At 35.0% G+C, this 21,213-nt stretch overlaps 1 long non-coding RNA gene across 1 annotated transcript; it reads right to left on the reverse strand.

Moving 5' to 3' along the window:
- On the reverse strand, positions 1,663-20,883 carry LOC110267661. Its single transcript, XR_002355520.1, has 3 exons — positions 20,843-20,883; positions 17,376-17,381; positions 1,663-1,743 (listed from the first exon to the last, which is right to left on the reverse strand). It is a non-coding gene; the product is annotated as an uncharacterized LOC110267661 (long non-coding RNA).

Genomic DNA, 21,213 nt, shown 5'->3' on the forward strand with positions numbered 1-21,213 from the left:
TTCAGCAATTCAAGTTATAAATATCTTAAACGGATAATTATGAAAACTGAATATATTAAAACACAAGTAATAATATATATGAGTTACTAATAAAAATGACATTAGTAACATAACAATAAAAGATATACAGTGAAGCATTAGTAAAGCTAAGTTCACCGAAGAGTACCAATATTTACTCAAATCGGTGGATATTGAGTTCGATAATAATATCATTAACTATTTTTAAATTTTAAATCAAAAATATCAATTAATCAAATTAAAATATACATATAATTTTCATTACTTATAAATTACTAGAATTATAGTTTGTTAAATATTAAATATTTCATCATAACAATATATATATGAATTTAATTGAATTCAAATAGTTATAAAATTAATTTAATTACTTATAATATAAAATTAATTCAATTACTTATATTAAAATAATTTCTAAAAATAAGGAACTCTAATTTATAAAATAAATTATAACTTATTTATATTTATATTTTCAAAAATGTGGATCGTTACAATATAAGTTGCTGTTAACTGTGGAAGTTTTTTTATTTAATGTAACTGAAAGATATATGGAAGAACATCTATCATTAAGGGCAATATTAAAACTTAAAATTGGAAACCAAAACTCTATATATTGGCATCATATGTGGTTATTATTATTATATAATACTAGCTACTCAATAGGCACTGTTCAACCACTTTTCAATTATTTTTAAGAGATTAATTTTGATAATTTTATTTTTAAAATTATAGATTTATTAAAATATTTGAAACATTAAGAATAAAAAAAATTAAAAATTTTATAAGTTATTTAACTTTTAGAATGTATAAAATTTATAAATTTATATTAAGGTTAAGTACCTTTTTTGTCCCTAAGGTCTAAGGTGAAAATCAAATCCGTCCCCGATCTTTTTTGTTATTAAAATCATCCTCAACGTTACAAAATATGATAAAATCGTCTTTTTGTCCATAAATAATATTTTTTGGACAATTTTGCCCTTAAACAAAAATTAAAAAAATACCCTTCACCCTCACCCTCACCCTCACCCTCCTCAGAATAATTTACAACAGAAAAACAAAAAACCAGAGCACAAAATTTAGCATCAAGAAAATTTTTGAGCAGTAAATCAGTAACAAGGTTATCAAATTAAATTTATCATCAAGGTCAAGCAGTGAGCAAACTCAACACACAAAATTCTGTTTTAATTCCTCAGAAGAAAGTGCTAACAACCAATAAGTATTCCAACTTTTCAACAAGAAATCAAAATTCACAAGCTTGATAAACATTAAGCGATATAAGAAACCATCATCGTTATTATTTTCATAGATCAACCAAAATAGAAACATATTTTTTGTAAAAATAAACCCTAGTAACATAAAACCTAACCTCTAGAACCCTCCCGCATCATTCAAATTCTAATCCTTTTTCTTCTCACCTACGTTTTCCAGAGAAGACATAGATCACAACAGTAGCTGCAACAACAGTAGAACCAATTACCACCACAGGCCACTGAACATTCAAACCCTTCACCCATTTCCCATCCCTAGCAATAACCCCATTTCCATTCACTCCACCATTCACAGTATCAACCTTCTAGTTTAGTCCTCTGATCATATTCTTAGCCACCCCTGTTTCTTCCTTCAATCAAGCAACAAAACAATTCCAAACTCTTTTCTCTCTCCTCAGACTTTTTCAGTGCCTCCTGCAAGCTCAGTTTCTCCTTAACCCACTCCTCCATATCCGAGCTCTTCGAATTTACAAAGCTCTCTATTTCCTTAATCTTCTGCCTTAATTCCAAAACCTCCTTTTCCTTCTCTTGAATCTTCTCCTTCAACTCCTCCTCAACCTAGTCCACTTGTTCTTCTCATCAACATCTTTTTTCTCCAAAGCCATAATTTTGTTCTCCAAATCCCTAATTTTCTCTTCACTCTTAGATTTGTCCTTCTTCAGGAATTCAACTTCTCGTTCCAGTAATTTCACCTAGGATTTCATCTCCGGTAGCATCTTCCTGAGCTCAGCAGCCTCAGCCATCGTCTCCTTGGCGGCACTCATATCCGATATGGAGTCATGCTAGAGCCGATGCTGATGTAGGAAGGGTTGAGGTTGGCGATAGAGATGGAGAAGAAGGTAGAGAAAGAGGCGGGGGCGAAGATGGTAGGGTGACGAAAAGGGAGAGAAGAAGAATTGGGGGTTGAGGAGGAGGTGGTTTCAAAGAGAATGGTAGAATGAAGGGGACGGAGAGGGAAAATAATGAAGAGAGACCGGGGTGGGGGTAGGGGTGGGGTGGGGTTTTATTTTTATTTTTTAATATTATTTTTATTAATTGTTAAGGGTAATTTAGTAAAAAAATAAAAAGGACAATTTTATAACATTTTGTAACGTTGAGGATGATTTTAATAACAAAAAAAGGTCGGGGACAAATTTAATTTTCACCCCAAACCTTAGGGACGGAAAAGGTACTTAACCCTTTATATTAAATAAGATATTAAACAAATTTATTATGTTGTTTTTATCTGTNAAATTATCCTTAATTTTATTATTTTTTCAAAATAATTAATTTATATTTTGTTATATCCCCTCACTATATCAAACACTATTCTTTCTGTTACTATATATTATTCTCTATACACATACCTGCCATTGTCTCGTCGCCACTATTATATTACCTTGTTCTCCTTTCTCGTTTTTTCTTCTCCTTCCATCTTCTCTTCACTTGATCGTTATTAATTATCACCAAATATCATTATCGCAACTTTTAATCTTGTCTATCACTTTAATTTATAACCATCTATTCTATTAACTTTTATGAGTTGTTGAAATTTTGCTAAAAAAATTATTAAGATATAAAGCATTTAAAATTTTTGCCCAAATTATCAAAATTTGATGTTAATAATCCTAAAAGATAATATCAAAATATATTATTTTCAACTGAAATAAAAAAAAATAGTATATAATTATAAGTTTTTTAACCAATAATTATAAATTTAAGTCACAGTTTAATATAGTACTTTGGGACAGAAGATAGCCATTGCTATTCACATTTGACTGCTACTATATAAGTTTCATATTTATTTTATTGTGCACATTAATTAAACTATACTTTATTATTTTATTTTAGATGTTTTTAAATAATACCATTGTATTATAAGGATGAGATTAATTTTTATAATCTAATGCAAATCTTCTTATTGTTTTGTTCGTCATTTGAATACTATAAAAAAAATAGTTACTTAAAGTGAAACACTATATAAAGAGAGACAGAAAATTTTTAGATTTATCGTTCTGATTTGCTTCTTAATTCTCACTTAATATACTTAAATTTAACAGCTTTGATGGCAGTGATTCTTTATAATTAGTTAGAAAGTTTCAACTTCTCTTTCTTTTTTCTTTCTCTCTTTACGATTTTGAGCAAACTCAATTTTGTTATTAATTTTTTTTAAGTTCAGAATAATTTTAACTTTCTATTTAATAAGTATCTTTTAAATTATCTAATGCTTAAAAAGTTAACTCTTTTCATTTATCTTGAAAGTTAAAAATCAAATTTAAATGATATTATTTTTTTATTAAGGCAGAGAAACTCCTTAAAAGGATAATATTAAGTCTCATATTCTTATATATGAAAATATGTACCGTTTATTAGATTATATATTATCTTTGTACCACATATGAAAAGGTGAAAATCTATATCATCTTTTTGTTACATTTTTATTTTATCTAAATTAGCTTGTATATTATCAATTTATTTCTATTATTTATGTAATATTTTTTTTCTTCGAGTAGTTATTCATTAATAATTGTCAAATTAACGATTCTATTTAATGTATTTCAAAATGCTTATTTAATTAGACTCAATAAATTACGAAAATTCAAACCCAAAGTTTTGAAAATCGGATCGGACCGACTAGTTTGACCGGGTTATCCAAGAAAAAGTCATTTGGCCGGTCCAGTTGACTTCTAAAACCGTTCTGTAAGAAACCGGTTTATAAACCAGATGAACTGATGGTTAACCGGCGAACCGAGCAATCCGATCGGGTATTTTTAAGTCCCGGTTCGCTAATCCAATAATAAAATGGCACCATTTTGATTCCAAAGAGACAAAAGTCCAGTGTTGAATTACACCCCATCCCCTTTCTCTCTCACACACACAACCTCACCAACCTTAGATTTTCCTAAACCTTATTAGAGCCACCATCATCATCTCCCCTTTCTTTCATTCTGCTCTTCTCCTCGCGTCGCTAGAAGCTAAGGTCGGTTCCGGGCTGCTGTTGGCGTCGCTGTTTCCCTATCTGAGCTCTCTCTATCGCTGCTTCTCTGCTTCTTCACCGTTGGTCATCGCCGCTTCTCTACTTTTTGCTGTGGGTCGTCGCTATTTCTCCCCTCCTTGCCGTGCGTCGTTTCTGCTTCTCCCATCCTCATCATTTTTTGCTGTGGCCCCTTCTCTACTCCCCGCCAATCTTGTCATCGCTGCTTTTCTGTTTCACGTGACTAAAGTTCCCTATTTGAATTTCTCTATCTCTCTACTCTCTGGCTCTCTATGCTGTCTCTTTCTCCCCTTCGCTGCCAATCCAGATAATGTAAAAACCTCCCCTTTTACCCTCTTCAATAATGTTCAATTTGTTGTAATTATATTATATTATTTTCTTCTTTGTTTTGTTCTGAATATACATATGATAAATTATTGATGATTCTGCTAAGTTTTGAGATATTAATCTTTTTAAGTTTTATTTGAATTCAGTCAGTCGATGTTGAATTAATTCTTCTGAGATGGAGTTATAAATTAAATTTTTTTAACTTTAATTTATTAATTATGCTGAGAATAATTTTTCCTGAAATTGATATTGAATTAATTCTGCTGAGATTGAGTTATAAATCCAATCTGTTTTACTTGTTATTTTGCTGTCATTGATTCAAAAGAGAAACACAGCTACAATTCTGCATTGGGTTTACTATATGGCTTCAAAATAAGGGTTGGGTGAAGTTCAGACAAGGAGATGGTTTACTCATAAGAAAAGAGAATGAAGTTAAGAAGCAAAGAACAAAAAGATTACCTAATTTATGAAAATGGAAATCTCAAGAATTGAAACCTAATTTATAAAGGTTATTCATGTTTTTTTATTGTGTTTTTTGTGTAGTTAATTTTATTGTTCAGCTTTTTTGTGTTTGGGGCTTCTTACTGTGCTGTGGAATTGCTTTTTCCTGCTCAAATTGGAGACTATATTGATTTCTTTTCCTCCTTGAACCCTACTAAAATTTGTGGCCTCATATTTCGATTGCCTATCATGGATGATTATCTTCTGTTGTTATATCTAGAACTGAAGTCCTATTTCTAACGTGTTATTGAGAAACTGATTGTTTAATTCATAAAATTCTTTAATTGCTCTGCACCCTATCTCATAATATAAAAGTTTTTCCTAGACAACATGAATAACTAAGCTGTTCTAAGCATAGGTTCATTAAGTCTATGCTGAACCAGTTTAGTTTTTCATACTTTACTAAACCAGAAACACAAACCAAACACGGCCTTCGGCCCATCTCATAATCAACCATGGCCCTAGGCCCAAAAACTCAATCCTCAGCCAATCACCATAAATTCAACCAATTCCAGACACAAACACAAGTAAAAAGGGTCAAATACAAGCAAGCAGTTACATCAAGTAAAGTAATTAGTATTTAAACATAATTATTTATATAGGCAAACCAATTACAATATGCACACCCAAACAATGTCATACAAATACATATGATGAATGCCTGTCCTATGGATGATGAGTCTCATCTGTCGGTTATAAAGCCAAACCCGACATGTCCGGTAGCTAACCCTGGATAGAACACCAAACACGGAGCAAGTGGGACAACGCCTTAACACTTGCATCTTACCTGCTTACCCGGAGCAAGGGACAACTTCACCCTGCCTCTTACCCAGGTGGTGTTATGGTTCTCAACCCGAAGCAAGCGGCGATAGAATTCCACCCTTGCATCTTACTCGGAGTTTCAAACTCTCAACCAGAGTAAGTGGATAACACCACTGCATCTTACCTGGTATTCTCGCCTTTTACTCGGAGCAAGTGGATAACACCACTGCATCTTACTCGGAGGCATATTGCAATCAAATTCAAGCTTATTTTCATTATCATTCCAATTCATTCATAACCATTCATAATCATTCATTCATCATCATTTCTGCACTTTCTTCACAATCCATCTCAAGTCAAATCATCATTCATGCCATATAACACTTCTTCTCAAATCACTTTTCTTTGAAAACAACAATCAAATTCATCTTTGTCTCAATTTCAAAATCCTTCTCATATCTTAAGCTATTTCAAGCTCCGAAGCCACTTTTTCTTCAAAATCAACTCCTCTTTAAAACCGAGCTACTTTATGTAGCATTTTCTCAAAACTCTCAAAAAATTACAAAATCATATCAAATGAAAATTTTCTTTGAAAAGACTCAAAATCCTCCTCTTTGAAGCCATCTGCTTAATTACTTTAAAATCAGAGTTATCAATTAATTATTCCAGCAAGGTCTCAAGACTTTAAGGAAAAATAACCAAATTCCTTTTCTTAAATTTATTAAAATTCTTGAAAAATCATGTTTTCTTGATTTGAATTAAATAAAGGAAAATCCAAATAAAACCAAATCATTTAAAGCCGAAAACACATCCGTTTGAACCAAAACAATTTTTAATTTCATTCCTTAAAACCAATTCCTTAACTTTTCCAAAACATCGCAAGTGGAGTCATTCGATCAAGGTCCATTTACTTGTAAATTCACTGAAGCTCCGCCGAATGAAATTTTTAAGTCAAATTCAAAAACATAAACCCATCTCACATTTAAAACAGCCTCAAAACATAAGTCTTTCAAAAAGAAACAAAGCTCCATCAAAATTCTCTTGGCAATAATTCAATTCAAGACTTAAATCATCACTTTCTTAAATAGTTCAAGTTAAAATAGTATAAGTGTTAAGTTCAAAATTTTCTAAACAACGTTTCAGATAAAGTCTCGGATTTTATAGAAATTTCGGCAGTACTTCCCCTAAAACATGGACTTTGCCACCCTTTTTGGGGTCCCAACCAAAACATTCCGCAACCATTTCCAACGAGGTCAAAACCAAATTAGTTTCCAATAAAATAGAATTCAGACTTTGAAACTTTGAAAATCATATCAAACCAAACCAATTCAGAATCTCCAATTTTAACAAATCAGTCGATAATTCAATCAAGCAGATGACCATATTCATCCAAGACAAAACAGATAACTCATAAGACATACATGATCACAAAAAATGCATTTCGCACATCAACATCAATTTATAACAATTCCAATTACAACAGTAAATTTTTAGAAAAAGCCCCTATCTCGAAAAGCCGAAACTCGAAAACCAAATGCGTCAAGGAAACTTTTACTCTTAGCGCGTAATCCATGGCAGCCACAACTACAGCAACTCTAATCACGGCATGTTAGAACCGAAACTCAAACCTAAAGAATTAATGTTGCAAGGACCTTAGAAGCATATAACTGAACAGCGACTAAAAGAATTCAAAACAGGAAACAGCTTACCGAACTTACAAATTGCCGAGAAAATGGAACGGCAATGACTCTGTTGATGACGTGGCAGCTTGATGTCGCATGCATGACTACTAAACTCAGCATGCAAGGACCACAACTCAGCCCTACATTACCATCATCTCTGTTACTCTAACAGAGATCCGACGAAGCTAGCGGTGATGATGCGACAATGGCGGCAAGACATGGTGCAGTGGCGGTGCGGCTCCTCTTCAGCGACGATGACCACTCCTTCTCTCTCTCAAGGTCGCGCTCTATCTCCCTCTCATCTGGTCTCTCGATGGCGCGGCGTCAGTGGCGGCGAGGCTTACCAGCTCCGGCGCGTCTCCCTCCTTTTTTCTTCTTCCCTGCCACGGCTCCCTCTTCTCCGCTCCTCTCCCTCTCTTCTGATCTTTTCTTTCTCAACAGCTGCTACTGTGTTGCGTAGTGTGTGTCTTTCTGTGGGGTGTAAGGGTGAGGGAGGTGAGTAGGTTAAGGTTTTGGTTAGTGAAGGTAAATTAGGGTTTGTGTTGTGTGATGAAATTGGAGATTTTAGAGATTAAGATAAAGTAGTAATTTTTTTAGAAAAAACAAAAGTATAGAGTAAAAATCTAAATTCAAATTAAATATATAATAATCATCTTTGAAAAAGAATTTTATTATAAACTTGAAATTTATTTTCGAATAAATACTAATTCAATGAAAATTGATTATAATTAGATTAGTTCTCCTTTATTTATAAAATATGGTTAGAAATATAAATATTAAAAATTAAGGAATATAAAATATTCACCATTTTTCAATTATAAGAACTCTAAATAATAAATAAGAATATACTTAACTTATATATAAAAATTTCTAAAAATATAATATTAAATAAATATAATAGATCGTAAATAATTTATTAATAACTTTTAAAATTGTGGATCTTACACCAATCATGTGACAAACAGATAATATTAAATTAATTATTTTTTTTTGCAATATAATTTCAAAAATTAATAAATGTCAAATCTAATACTCTATATCAATTAAATATCAAATTCAATACTCTACATAATTAATAATTTAGATAGTTTAAAAAATTAACATAATATTTTTAATGAATCGTTGATAGGTGCGAACTTTCTTGCATCTTTTGTATATCGCAATCTAGTAACTTAGCCAATATGTAAAAAAATGATATTGTAGTAGACAAAATTAACAATTTAATTTAATTTTAGAGTAAATATTTATGTACTCAAATTTTAAATATAATACTCTACATAATTAATAATTTAAAAAATAAAAAATATTATTGCAAAGTAATTTAAAAAGAAAAAATAAGTTAATAAAAAATTTTTGGAATGATGCAATTGAGGGTGTTAAAGAAAGGAGAAGGGCGACAACAAGTAAGAGAAATACAAAAAGTGCATAAAGAACAAAATTGGTAGATTTTTTAAAGAAATTACAAAAAAAAATTAATAGAATAGTTAGAGTGAACAAAATACTGGTGAGAGGACAACGTACTGAAAACAAAAAGATATAAACTAAAATTAACATAGAACTAAACAAAATATGGAGAGGGTGAAAAATGTGAAGACATTGATAAAACAAAAGATATAAACTAAAATTAATATAGAATTAAACAAAATATGAAGATTGTGAAGAATATGAAGACATTAATATTTACATTAGTCTATTTTCTAATTTATTAGCAATTTGCAGACAGCTTGTATTTTTTTGTTGGAAGATATGTTATCATGGTTATAGAAATAACAAAACGACTTTTATTTTAGTGGGAGGTTATTAGTTTTTTCAAAATAAATTTTATGACTATTTTGTCCTTATAATTTACTTTATGAAATGGTTTGTTAGAGGGTAAATATAGTCCAAAAGAATTGGACACCAAAGTCATGGTCAACTCTTTGTATTGGCTTTATATATTGTTATAGACAAGCGGCTTAACAGGCACTATGCTTTTCTATTATTTTTAAAAAATTAATTTTTATATTTTTTTAAAATAATAAATTTGATAAAATATAATGGATAAAAATATCTTATTTTTTAATTTTATATTCAATTTATTAAATTATTTTTAATTTTATTACTTTTTCAAAATTAGTAATTTATACTTTTATTATATCCCTTCATTGTATCACACACTATTATTTCTCTTACTATTATTCTCTATACACATACATGTCATTGTCTCAAGGCCACTTTTATATTGCCTTGTTCTCCTTTCTCATTTTCTTCTTCTCCTCCCACATTCTCTTTACTCAATCATAATTAGTTATCACCAAGTACCATTATTACAACTTTCAATCTTGTCCACCACTTTGATCTATAACCATCAGTTCTATTAACGTTTATAAATTATTGAAGTGTTATTAAAAGAATTTATTTTTGTCTCTTTTGAATATCTAGATGTATAAAAACAATATTTTTTATGTGCGTTTTAAGTCGTCTTATCATTCAATTAAGAAAAAATTCATGACATAAAGCATTCAAAATTTTTGCCAAATAATCAAAATTTAATTTCAGTAATCTTAAAAAATAATATCAAAATATATTATTTTTAACTAATATTATTTTTGACTTTCAGGTCCTTCCTTCATGCCTTCATCACAAATGCATCGTTGACCAAAATACATGTGATTGTGTCCACGCCTTTCGTCTTCAGTTCTGCTGACTTATCCACGAATCCCAGAACGTGCTTCTACAAGCAGGTTGGTGTGAAAGCCCCCGGGACAGCGAAGAGGATGGTATTTTTGCCCTTCGTTAGGTCGGAGATGGTGGTGGTTTGAACCTCGCTAGCATCGTTAAGGTAGGAGAAGGTCGCTTCTGAAAAATGTGAGATAGATCCAAACCCAACAAACAATCATCCAAATAGCTATTAAAATAACCATCCGGCATTCTAATGAAATGAATATCCAACATTTGTTAATTATATATACATAAACTAATCATCCTCGTAAGAATTACAGTAACCATCTGCCAACATATTAAACTGAACATCCATCAATGGGTACGTGAGAGTAAAGCATGGGTGGGGAAGGCATGGGTGCGACTGTGGGGTTGCGGGAGGTCACATTGTGAAAAATTGAAATTTAAAATTGGGAGATTTGAAATTTGAAATTGATGGTTATTTTGTCATATATTTTGGGGGGTTCGGTAGTGTGTAGGAAATGGTTAAAATTTGAAAGTGGGGGGTAAAAGTTTTTTGTTATTAGAGTTTAGGAGGTGTTTTTTACTTTTTAATCTACCGTGGTCCATGGTGAGCGAAATTTGCACTCGCACAACCTCACCGGTAAGTGCACCGGGTCATCCAAGTAATACCTCAGGTGAGTGAGGGTCGATCCCACGAGGATTGTTGGATTGAGCAAGTAATAGTTGTCTTGTAGAACTTAGTCAGGAAAATAGAAAAGAAAGTTGTTGTTGTAAGTGAATAAAACAAAATAACAAAGAGAGCAGTACAAAATTGGTGTAGAAACAATAATGAGAAATCAGTTAAGGTTTTGGAGATGCTTATCTTTCCGAATTAGTACTTCTTACTGACTATATTAACAACGAATGATTCATTCTATTGTAAATCTATAAGTGATTAACGCCAGGGTCAGTGGTCAATTAATCTCCTCTAATCCACATTAAATGACAGGGTCAGTGGTCATCTAATCTGAACACGGATGAAGCCACGCAATTCAATCTCTCTTGATCTGACTTAAAATGCCATAGACAAAGTCAGATCTTTCGGATCGGAGAATGAAGCTCTGTATTCTAGCCTTAGCGCCACAGAAACTTCAATCACCCAAAGCTAACCAGATTTTATGTCACATATCTAATTAGCGCAGGCAATTTGCAGTTTAGGTGATGTATTCTCAAGCTGTAGCTCAATATTATCCGGTCAGGGACTCACAAGAACTCATGTAGAATAAGGAGTCATACTTCCGTTTCACCCCAAATTCATTTAGACAAAGAATGAAAATACATCATATAATGGAATCAAACATATATTAAAATAGAAAAAATAATAATATTAATCCATGGGAACAACAGCAGAGCTCCTAACCTTAACCTAGGAGGTTTAGTTGCCCATAACTTTACAGAAAAACAACAAAGATCTATCTAATGGTGTATGTCTATAACCTGAGTGATCTTCTATTTAAATAGTAAATACTAACCCTAAAAGATGTTAATTTTAAATTCAAAAAGTACAAAGATAAGACTGGATAAGCTAAGGAGTGCTAAAATCCACTTTGGGCCCACTTTGGTTGTGTGCTTCGGTCAAGGCTTGGCGTTCAACTTGGAGAATGGGCGTTGAACACCCATTAGGAGGTGAAATCGCTGCCCTCTTCTCCCTAGCTGGCGTTGAACGCCAGTTTTGGGCGTTTTAACACTGGAGGCTGGTCCTTCTTAGGCATTGAACTCCAAATGTGGACGTTCAATGCCAGTTTTGGGCATGATTCTGGAAGAGAATTGTAGACTATCATATATTGCTGGACCGCTATGGAAGTTAGCTTTCCAACGCTGTTAAGACCGCACCAAATGGACTTTTGTAGCTCAAGATATGTGCTTTGGAATGCACGGAGGTCAGGATTGACAGCATCTACTATTCTTTCTTCGTCCCTAATCAAGATTCTGCCAAACTTGCCTGAAAATCACCTAAAATCATAGAAATAAAATATAACTAAAAATAACTAGAAAATGCTATGAAAACGGGTATAAGATATCCACTTATCCCAACACCAAACTTAAATTGTTGCTTGTCTTCAAGCAACCAAAAGCAAGATAGGACTAATTGGAAGGGAAAAATACATCAGGTCTTAGAGTTGTCAATGAAGCTCAGTTCTAATTACTGAATGTGGCTATTAACTCTTTATTTCTCAACAGCCTTGGCATCTCACTTTCTTTTGAAGCTCAGGAATATTGGCATCCTTTGGAACTAGAATCCGGATGATATTATTGATTCTTTTCTTTTAGTTTTTCTAAATTCTTTACCACAGCTTTTTCTTTTGGTGCTTTGCACCTTTTGAGCCTAGTCGTGACTCTAAGCGTTTTGTTTTCAAGTATTACCACCAGATACATAAACGCCACAAGCACTTAACTAGGGGAACCCTTTGGGTTCAAATTTGGCTTTGCTTAAATTCCCAAACAGTGGTGCCCTGAGTTCTTAAGCGCACTCTTAATTGCATTAGATCACGACTTTAAATGCTCAGTCTCAAGATTTTCTTGACACCTTCACACCACAAGAATTTAGTTAGGGATAGCAACTCATTTGAGCTTTTTAAGCTAATTTTTGACCCTCCTAACCATTGATGCTCAAAGCCTTGGATCCTTGTTCTTTTCTTTTTCTTTTTATTTTTCTTTTTCTTTTTTTTTCTTCTTTTTCTACTATTTTTGTTGCTTCAAGAATCAATCTTTTTTATTTTTCAGAGAGTCATTTCAAAATTCATTTCTCTTCAAGAGCCAACATGCTTAACTTCAATATCAATTATGTTCAGTTAATTCATACATTTAGAAAATAAAGATAAGGCTACCACATCCAAGCAAATAGAATAAATCATGAGATAACTCGAAACCTTATGTAATTAACTGCTTCTCTTTTCAATAAATTTTCTTTTAAGCTTGATGAGTGATACATAAGAAATATTATAACAAGAAAAAAGAAAAGAAAATAATACTAGAAAGGAAAGAAATACTAAATTTGATCACGCACTAGAATAGAAAACAGATAATGAGAAAAAGTACAAAGAAAATAGAAATAAAACAAATGAAGGGAGGATGAAACTAAACCACCTTAGTGACGACGGCTACTGCTCCCTCCGGAGAATCCTCTGGAGCATTTGAGCTCTTTGATGTCTCGCCCCTGTCTCAGCTGCTCCTCCCTCATGCTCTTCTGATGTTTTATTATCTGATAGGGGATGGCTGATTGATCTTGATGCTCTATCCTTATCTGATCCACAAATGAAGTCAGCTCCCCTAGAGATGTAGTCAATTGGTCCCAATAGTCTCAGAGAGGAAAGTACATTCCTTGAGGCACTTTTGGGATCTCTAGTGGAGGTGGCTGAATAGGCTCGTGCTGTGGTCCGTGTGCAGGCTCCCTAACATGCTCCATCCTCCTTCTTGTGATGGGTTTATCCTCCTCAATGAGGGTATCTTCTCCTATGCAAACTACAGCTGAATTGCATAGGGGATAAATGAGGTGAGGGAATGCTAGCCTTGCTTGGGTGGAGGCCTTCTCCGCTAACTTGTAGATCTCTTGAGGAATCACCTCGTGTAGCTTCACCTTATTTCCGAGCATGATGCAATGAATCATCACTTCTCTGTCAATGGTAACCTCAGATCGGTTACTTGTGGGGATGATGGAGTGTTGGATATGCTTCAACCATCCTCTAGAGACAGGCTTGAGGTTAAGCCTACCTATTTGGTAGGGCTTGTCCTGTGCGTCCCTCCTTCATTGAGCTCCTTCCACACAGATATCCACAAGCACTTGCTCTAGCCTTTGCTCAGAGTTAACCCTTCGAGTGTAAGAATGTGGGTCACCTTGCATCCGAGGCAACTGCAGCGCCAATCTCACACTTTCCAGGCTAAAATCTAGGATTTGTTCTCTGACCATGGTGTGCTAGTTTTTGGGCTCCGGGTTTACACTAGTGTCGTGGTTCTTGGTGACCCAGGCATTGGCAAAAAATTGTTACACCATTAATGTTCCAACTACTGAAATGGGATGGGCCAGAATTTCCCAATCTCTTCTCCAAATTTCTTTTTGGATCTCCAGATACTCATCTTCCTTGAGCCTAAAAGGAACCTCCGAAATCACCTTTTGATGCCTCACCATGTTATAGAAGTAGTCTTGATGTGCTTTGGTGAGAAATTTTCATGTTTCACAAGGTTCAGAGGTGGAAGCGGGGGCTTTTTCTTATCTCTTCCTTGAGAATTCTCCAGTTTTTGGTGCCATGGAGATTACGAATATAAAGCAAAAAGCAAAGCTTTCCAACACCAAACTTAAGAACTTGCTCATCCTCGAGTAAATAGTAACAAAAGAAAAAGAAAATTATAGAAGAAGGAAGAAAAAAAAGATAAAGAGGAGAGAGTAAAGGGGCTTCCACCTTGTGGGGATGGGGAAGGAATAAGGGAAGTGTATGATGGAAGAGGTGAAGAGTATGTAAAGTGTGTGTTTGAGGGATGGAATGAGGAGGCATTTATAGTGGGTGGGGGGTTTGTGGTTCGGTCATATGGGAGGGAAAGATAGGGGAGGGGGAAGTTTGAATTTGAAGTGGGTGGGGTTGGTGGAAAAAGTTGATGGGATTTATGAGTGTGTATCGGGAAGAGGGAAAGGTGATTGGGATGTGATGGATGAATGTGGATGGAATATTGGGTGTTAGAGGAAAGAGAGAGGAAGGAGTGAATGATAGGTGGGGTAGGTGGCCATTGGGTGGGACCCAATGGCTTTAAGCTTCGATATATGAGTTCCCTGCCTCCTCCTGGGCGTTCAACGCCAGGTTTGGGCGTTCAACGCCAAGTAGGCACACTTTTTTTTTAATGATGGGCCGTTCAACGCCAAGAATGGGCGTTGAATGCCCAAAGGGGACCAAAAATGGTCCAGAGCTGCTCCTGTATGGGCGTTGAATGCCCAGCTCTCCTTCCCTAGTAAAGGATATCTTCGTGGTCTTTTGTTTTCACTCCGAAGTGTTTCTGCTTCTGTTCTAGGTGCTACACATGATCACAAACGTTAAAAAGTAAGGGAAAACTATGGAAATTAATAGAACATACAATAATATGAAATCAAACTAAAACGAACGAAAAGAAGGAAAATAGGGATACTATACATATGGTTGGGTTGCCACCCAACAAACGCTTCTTTACCGTCATTAGCTTGACGGAAAGCTCTTTTACAGAGGTTCATAAAGGCTCAGATCTTCACCCCTCATGGTAAACTTTCTTTCTGTGCTCTCATGGATAAGTTTGACATGCTCCAGAGACAGGATCTTGTTCACAGTATGCGAAATGACTGGACTTCTAGTGAAGACAACTTGCATGCTAGGTGAGAAGTCTTCAGTTGGAATCTTCTTGTTCTGCCAGCCCTTAGGTACCTTCTTCTTGGTGCTTCCTTACTTCGTGGTTGGTAATAGATGCCCAACACCACACTTATGTTTGATGTCTGAGGGCTCTATAAGGCTCTGTACTTAGAGAGAGGGCTAAAACACTAAGTGTTACACAGTGGTACCTCCTTTATCAGAGAGAGACTGAGGGTTGGAGATCTTAAACAGGACGTGATCTTCCTATAGTCTCAGAATCAGCTCTCCTTTTTCCACATTGATTAAGGCCTTCGCGGTAGCTAGGAAGGACCTTCCAAGGATGATGGAATTGTCCTTGTCTTCTCCAGTGTCAAGTATCACGAAGTCTGCATGGAGGTAGTCTTCAACATTTACAAGGACATTTTCGACAATGCCATATGCCTGTTTCAGGGACTTATCTGCCATCTTCAGTGAGATTCTAGTGGGTTGTACCTCTTAGATCCCTAGCTTCGTCATTACAGAGAGAGGCATAAGATTAATGCTTGAGCCAAGGTCGCACAATGCCTTCTCAAGGGTGATGGTCCCTATAGTGCAGAGAATTAGGAAGCTTCTGTGATCTGGCATCTTCGGAGGTAGCTTCTTTTGGACCAAGGCACTGTATTCCTTGGTCAGTATCACAGTCTCATCTCCCCTCAATGCCTTCTTTTATGAGATGGCATTTTTCAAATAGGCCATAGAGGGGGGTTGCTTCTCCAACACCTCTGCAAAAGAGATATTGACTTGTAGCTTCCTGAGAACGGCCAAAAACTGAGCAAGTTGCTCATCCTCAGGCTCCTGTTGCATGTTTGGAGCATGTTGTTCTTCAGGCTCCTCCATCTTCAAGGGGACGTACATGGTGACACTCCCAGTCTCCTTGTAAGCCTTGATCTCCTTCAGTTCCTCAGTAGCAAGCTCCTCCTTGGGTTCGGCCTTAGCTTCCATAGTAAGGGCCTTGCAATCTTCCCTTGGGTTTACCTCAGTTTTGCTTTGAAGAGTGTTGGAGGGAATCTCGGGTATCCTCTTGCTCAACTGTCCTATCTGTATCTCCAAATTCTGAATGGAAGACCTAGTTTCTGCCATAAAACTTCGAGTGGTCTTGGAGAAGTTAGAGATAATATTAGCCAGGTTAGAGAGGCTCTGTATGGGAGTCTCCATCTGCTGCTTAGAGGGTTGAAATGGTCTGTTGTTGAGCCAGTTTTGGTTCATTCTACCCTGATTGTTGTTAAAACCTTGTTGAGGCCTCTGCTGGTCTTTCCACCCGAAGTTGGGGTGATTCCTCCATCCCTGATTAAAGGTATTCGAATAGGGATTGTTACTGAAGTTTTTGAAAGAGTTTCCCATGTAGTTTACCTCCTCCATGGTAGTCCACAAATTGTCATCAGCGTCTCTCTCATAGGTTGCTTCTTGAGAGTTCACAGTTGAGCTCCGCACTCTACTCAAGTGCTGAGAGATCATGCTGATCTGCTGAGACATGGGCTTGTTTTGAGCTAAGGTGACATCCAAAATGTCCACCTCCATGACTCCTCTTTTCTGAGTCACCCCATTGGTCACAGAGTTCCTCTCAAAAGTGTACATATACTGGTTTTTGGCAACCATGTCTTTGAGTTTTTGTGCCTCCTCATGCATCTTCTTCATGTAGAGTGAGCCACTGGTAGAGTGATCTAATGACATCTTGGATATTTCAGAGAGGCCATCATAGAAGATCTCTAACATGGTCCACTCTGAGATCATGTTAGGAGGGCATCTTTCTGATCAGTTGCTTGTTCCTCTTCCAAGCTTCATATAGGGACTCTACCTCTTTCTGTTTGAAAGTATGGACTTCCACCCTAAGCTTACTTAGCTTCTGAGATGGAAAGAACTTGGTCAAAAATCCGTTGAACACCTTCTCCCATGTGTCCAGGCTCTCCTTAGGTTGAGAATCCAGCCATAGGCTTGCTCTATCCCTTACAACAAAGAGGAAGACATGAGCTTATAGACCTCTGTGTTTACTCCATTAGTCTTGACAGTGTCACAGATTTGCTGGAAATTAGAGATGAATTTGTTGGGGTCCTCCTGCGGAAGTCCATGAAAATGACAATTTTGTTGTACCAGAGTGACCAGTTGAGGCTTTATCTCAAAGTTGTTTGCACCAACGACAGGTATGGAGATGTTGCGCCATAGAAGTCAGATGTGGGTGCAGTATAAGAGCCAAGGACCTTCCTTGCGTCTCCTCCATTGTCTGGATTGGGTGCCATGGTTGCATCTTTAACTTCTTGCTCAAGAGCTTCTGTAAGATTCCCTTTAGTTCTGCTGGCTTAGGCTTGTTGCAAACGCCTCTTTAAAAATCTCTCAGGTTCAGGGTCGGGGTCAAGAAGGGCTTCTCTATCCTTATTTTTGCTCATAAACAAGAAGAAAGAAACCAAGAAGAGGAAAAGAAAGGAGTCTCTATGTCAGTGTATAGAGGACTCCCTATGAAAAGCTGTAGTAAAGAAGTCAAATGAGATAAAGTAAAGAATATGTCAGAGTATAGAGGACTCCCTATGAGAAATTGTATTAAAGAAGTCAAATGAGATAAAGTAAAGAATATTCGAAAATAGAGGTGTCCTTAAGCTAAAAATTTTTGAAAATAAAAAAAGAGAAAGAAGTTAAAGATTTTCGAAAAAGGAGAAAGAGAAAGAAGAATTAAAGAGACACCAAACTTTTAAAATTAAAACAAACAATTAACTAAAAAGATCTGAAAATAAAGATAGAAGATTTGATTTTGAATTTGTTTTTAAATTTAAAAAGAGAAAGTCAAATGAGGATCATGAAATTAAAATTTGAAAGAAAGAGAAACTAACAAAATACTAAACTTTTAAAATTTGAAATTAAAATAAAGATAAGGTAACAACATTTTGAAAATTAAAGAAAAAGATATGATAAAGATCAAAGAAGAAAAGATAAACAAGAAAATTAAATTTAAACAACAAGATTACTAATGGTACTCCAAGCTTAAAATTTTGAAATCAAGAAAGAAAAAGATTCAAAATTTTTGAAAATTTAAAAGAAAAGTTTTTTTTTTGAAAATTTAAAAAGAAAAGAAAGACTCTAAAAAGACACCAAACTTAAAAATTTGAAATTAAATCAAAATATGATAACAAAAAATTTGAAAATTAAAAAGGGAAAGATAAGCAAGATTAGTTTTAAAAATTTAAAGGAAAAATACTAAAAGAAGACTAAAATAAAAAATTTTGAAATCAAACAAGTAAAAAACACAAAAAGATTCGAACACAAAGAAAGAAATAGAAGGTAAAACAAGATAGAAATCAAAAGTTCAAGAAAGCAAATAAGAATTTTTGAAAATCAATAGAAAGAAAAATGATTGACTAAGACTACCAAGAAACACCAAACTTAAAGACTTTGACACAAAATTCAAAAGAAAATGAATGATGACTCAGACGATTTTTTGAAAAATTTTAAGAAAAGAAATAAGAAACAGAATTAAAAGAAAAAATACTAAATGTACATGATCTAAGCAACAAGACAACTGGTAGTTTGTCAATCTCGAACAATCCCTGGCAATTGTGCCAAAAACTTGGTGTGCGAAATTTGAACTCGCACAACTTTACCGGCAAGTGCACCGGGTCGTCCAAGTAATACCTCAAGTGAATGAGGGTCGATCCCACGAAGATTATTGGATTGAGCAAGCAATAGTTGTCTTGTAGAACTTAATCAGGCAAATAGAAAAGAGAGTTGTTGTTGTAAGCGCATAAAACAAAATAATAAAGAGATCAGTACGAAATTGGTGTAGAAACAATAATGAGAAATCAGTCAAGGCTTTATGACTATATTAACAATGAATGATTCATTCTATGGCAAAGCTGTAAGTGATTAACGCCAGGGTCAGTGGTCAATTAATCTCCTCTAATCCACATCAAACAATAGATCAGTGGTCATCTAATCTGAACGAGGATGAAGCTCACGTAATTCAATCTCTCTTGATCCTACTTAAAATTCCACAGACAAGGTCAGATCATTTGGATCGGAGAATGAAGCTCTGTATTCTAGCCTTAGCACCACAAAATCTTCAATCACCTAAAGCTAACTAGATTTTATGTCACATATCTAATTAGCCTAGGCAATTTGCAGTTTAGGTGATGTATTCTCAAACTGTAGGTCAATACTATCCGGTCAGGGACTCGAAAGAACTTATGTAGAATAAGGGGTCATACTTTCGTTCCACCCCAGATTCATTTAGAAGAAGAACGATAATACATAATAGAATGGAATCAAATATATATTAAAATAGAAAAAGTAATAATATTAATCATGGGAATAAGAAGAGCTCCTAACCTTGAGCTAGGAGGTTTAGTTGCTCATAACTTTACAGAAAAACAACGAAGATCTTTCTGATGGTGTATGTTTATAACCTAAGTGATCTCCTCTTTAAATAGTAAATACTAACCCTAAAAGATGTTAATTTTAAATTCAAAAAGTACAAAGATAAGACTGGATAAGCTAAGGAGTGCTAAAATCCACTTTGGGCCCACTTTGGTTGTGTACTTCGGTCAAGGCTTGTCGTTCAACTTGGAGAATGGGCATTGAACGCCCACTAGGTGGTGAACTTGCTGCCCTCTGCTCCCTAGCTGGCATTGAAGGCCAGTTTTGGGCGTTCAATGCTGGAGGCTGGTCCTTCTTGGGTGTTGAACTCCAGATGTGAATGTTCAATGCCAGTTTTTGGCATGATTCTGGAAGAGAGGTATAGACGATCATATATTGTTGGAAAGCTCTAGAAGTTAGCTTTCCAACTCCATTGAGACCGCACCAATTAGACCTCTTTAGCTCAAGATATGCTCTTTGGAATGCACAAAGGTCAGGATTGACAACATTTACTATGCTTTCTTCGTCCCTGGTCAAGATTCTACCAAACTTGTCCAAAAATCACCTAAAACATAGAAATAACACGAAAAGTCAAAGTAGGATCCAAAAGATGAATTTTGAACTAAAACATACTAAAACTTAATAAAATATAACTAAAAACAACTAGAAAATGCTATGAAAAAGAGTATAATGTAAAACCTGGTTAATTAATGACTATTTAATCCATAAATGAGAATTTATTCTAGAAAGCCAAAAATGTGATTTTTATGGCTTAATATGATACAGGAGATTGAGACGAGAATTTCGATACCAATTTTATAGAAATCGGACCAAGATTGGACCAAACGGGCCAAATCGGGCCAACCGGACCCATATTGGGCCCTTGACCTAATCTAACTAAACCAAAATCCTAATTTTCTGCACTCTCTCTCCTCACTAAGCACTCATTCACGTTGAAAATGAAGGGGAAAGGGGGAAGAACACTCTCTCAAGTTCTAACCCTTGATTGATCTTCAAACCACCATAACTTTTGATCTAGAGCTCCGATTGTCACACCGTTTCTGGCCACGCGTTCACCGTGAAGAGCTCTACAAAACCCACTACCTTATTCTTAAGTTAAGCTACGATTTTGGTTCAATTATTCATCCCTTAATTTCGAATTTCTTGGAGAAAAGTGTTGAGATTTTGGGCTCTTTGATGTTATAGGACCCAACTCTCTTGAAGGAGAAGGTTAATCTTGTCTTCCTGAGCCCTGGGTATAGTAAGATTCTCAACCCTAGTATAATTTGTTGTTC

The sequence above is a fragment of the Arachis ipaensis genome, chromosome B10 (genome assembly GCF_000816755.2).
Source record: "Arachis ipaensis cultivar K30076 chromosome B10, Araip1.1, whole genome shotgun sequence".
In the NCBI taxonomy this organism is placed as follows: domain Eukaryota; kingdom Viridiplantae; phylum Streptophyta; class Magnoliopsida; order Fabales; family Fabaceae; genus Arachis; species Arachis ipaensis.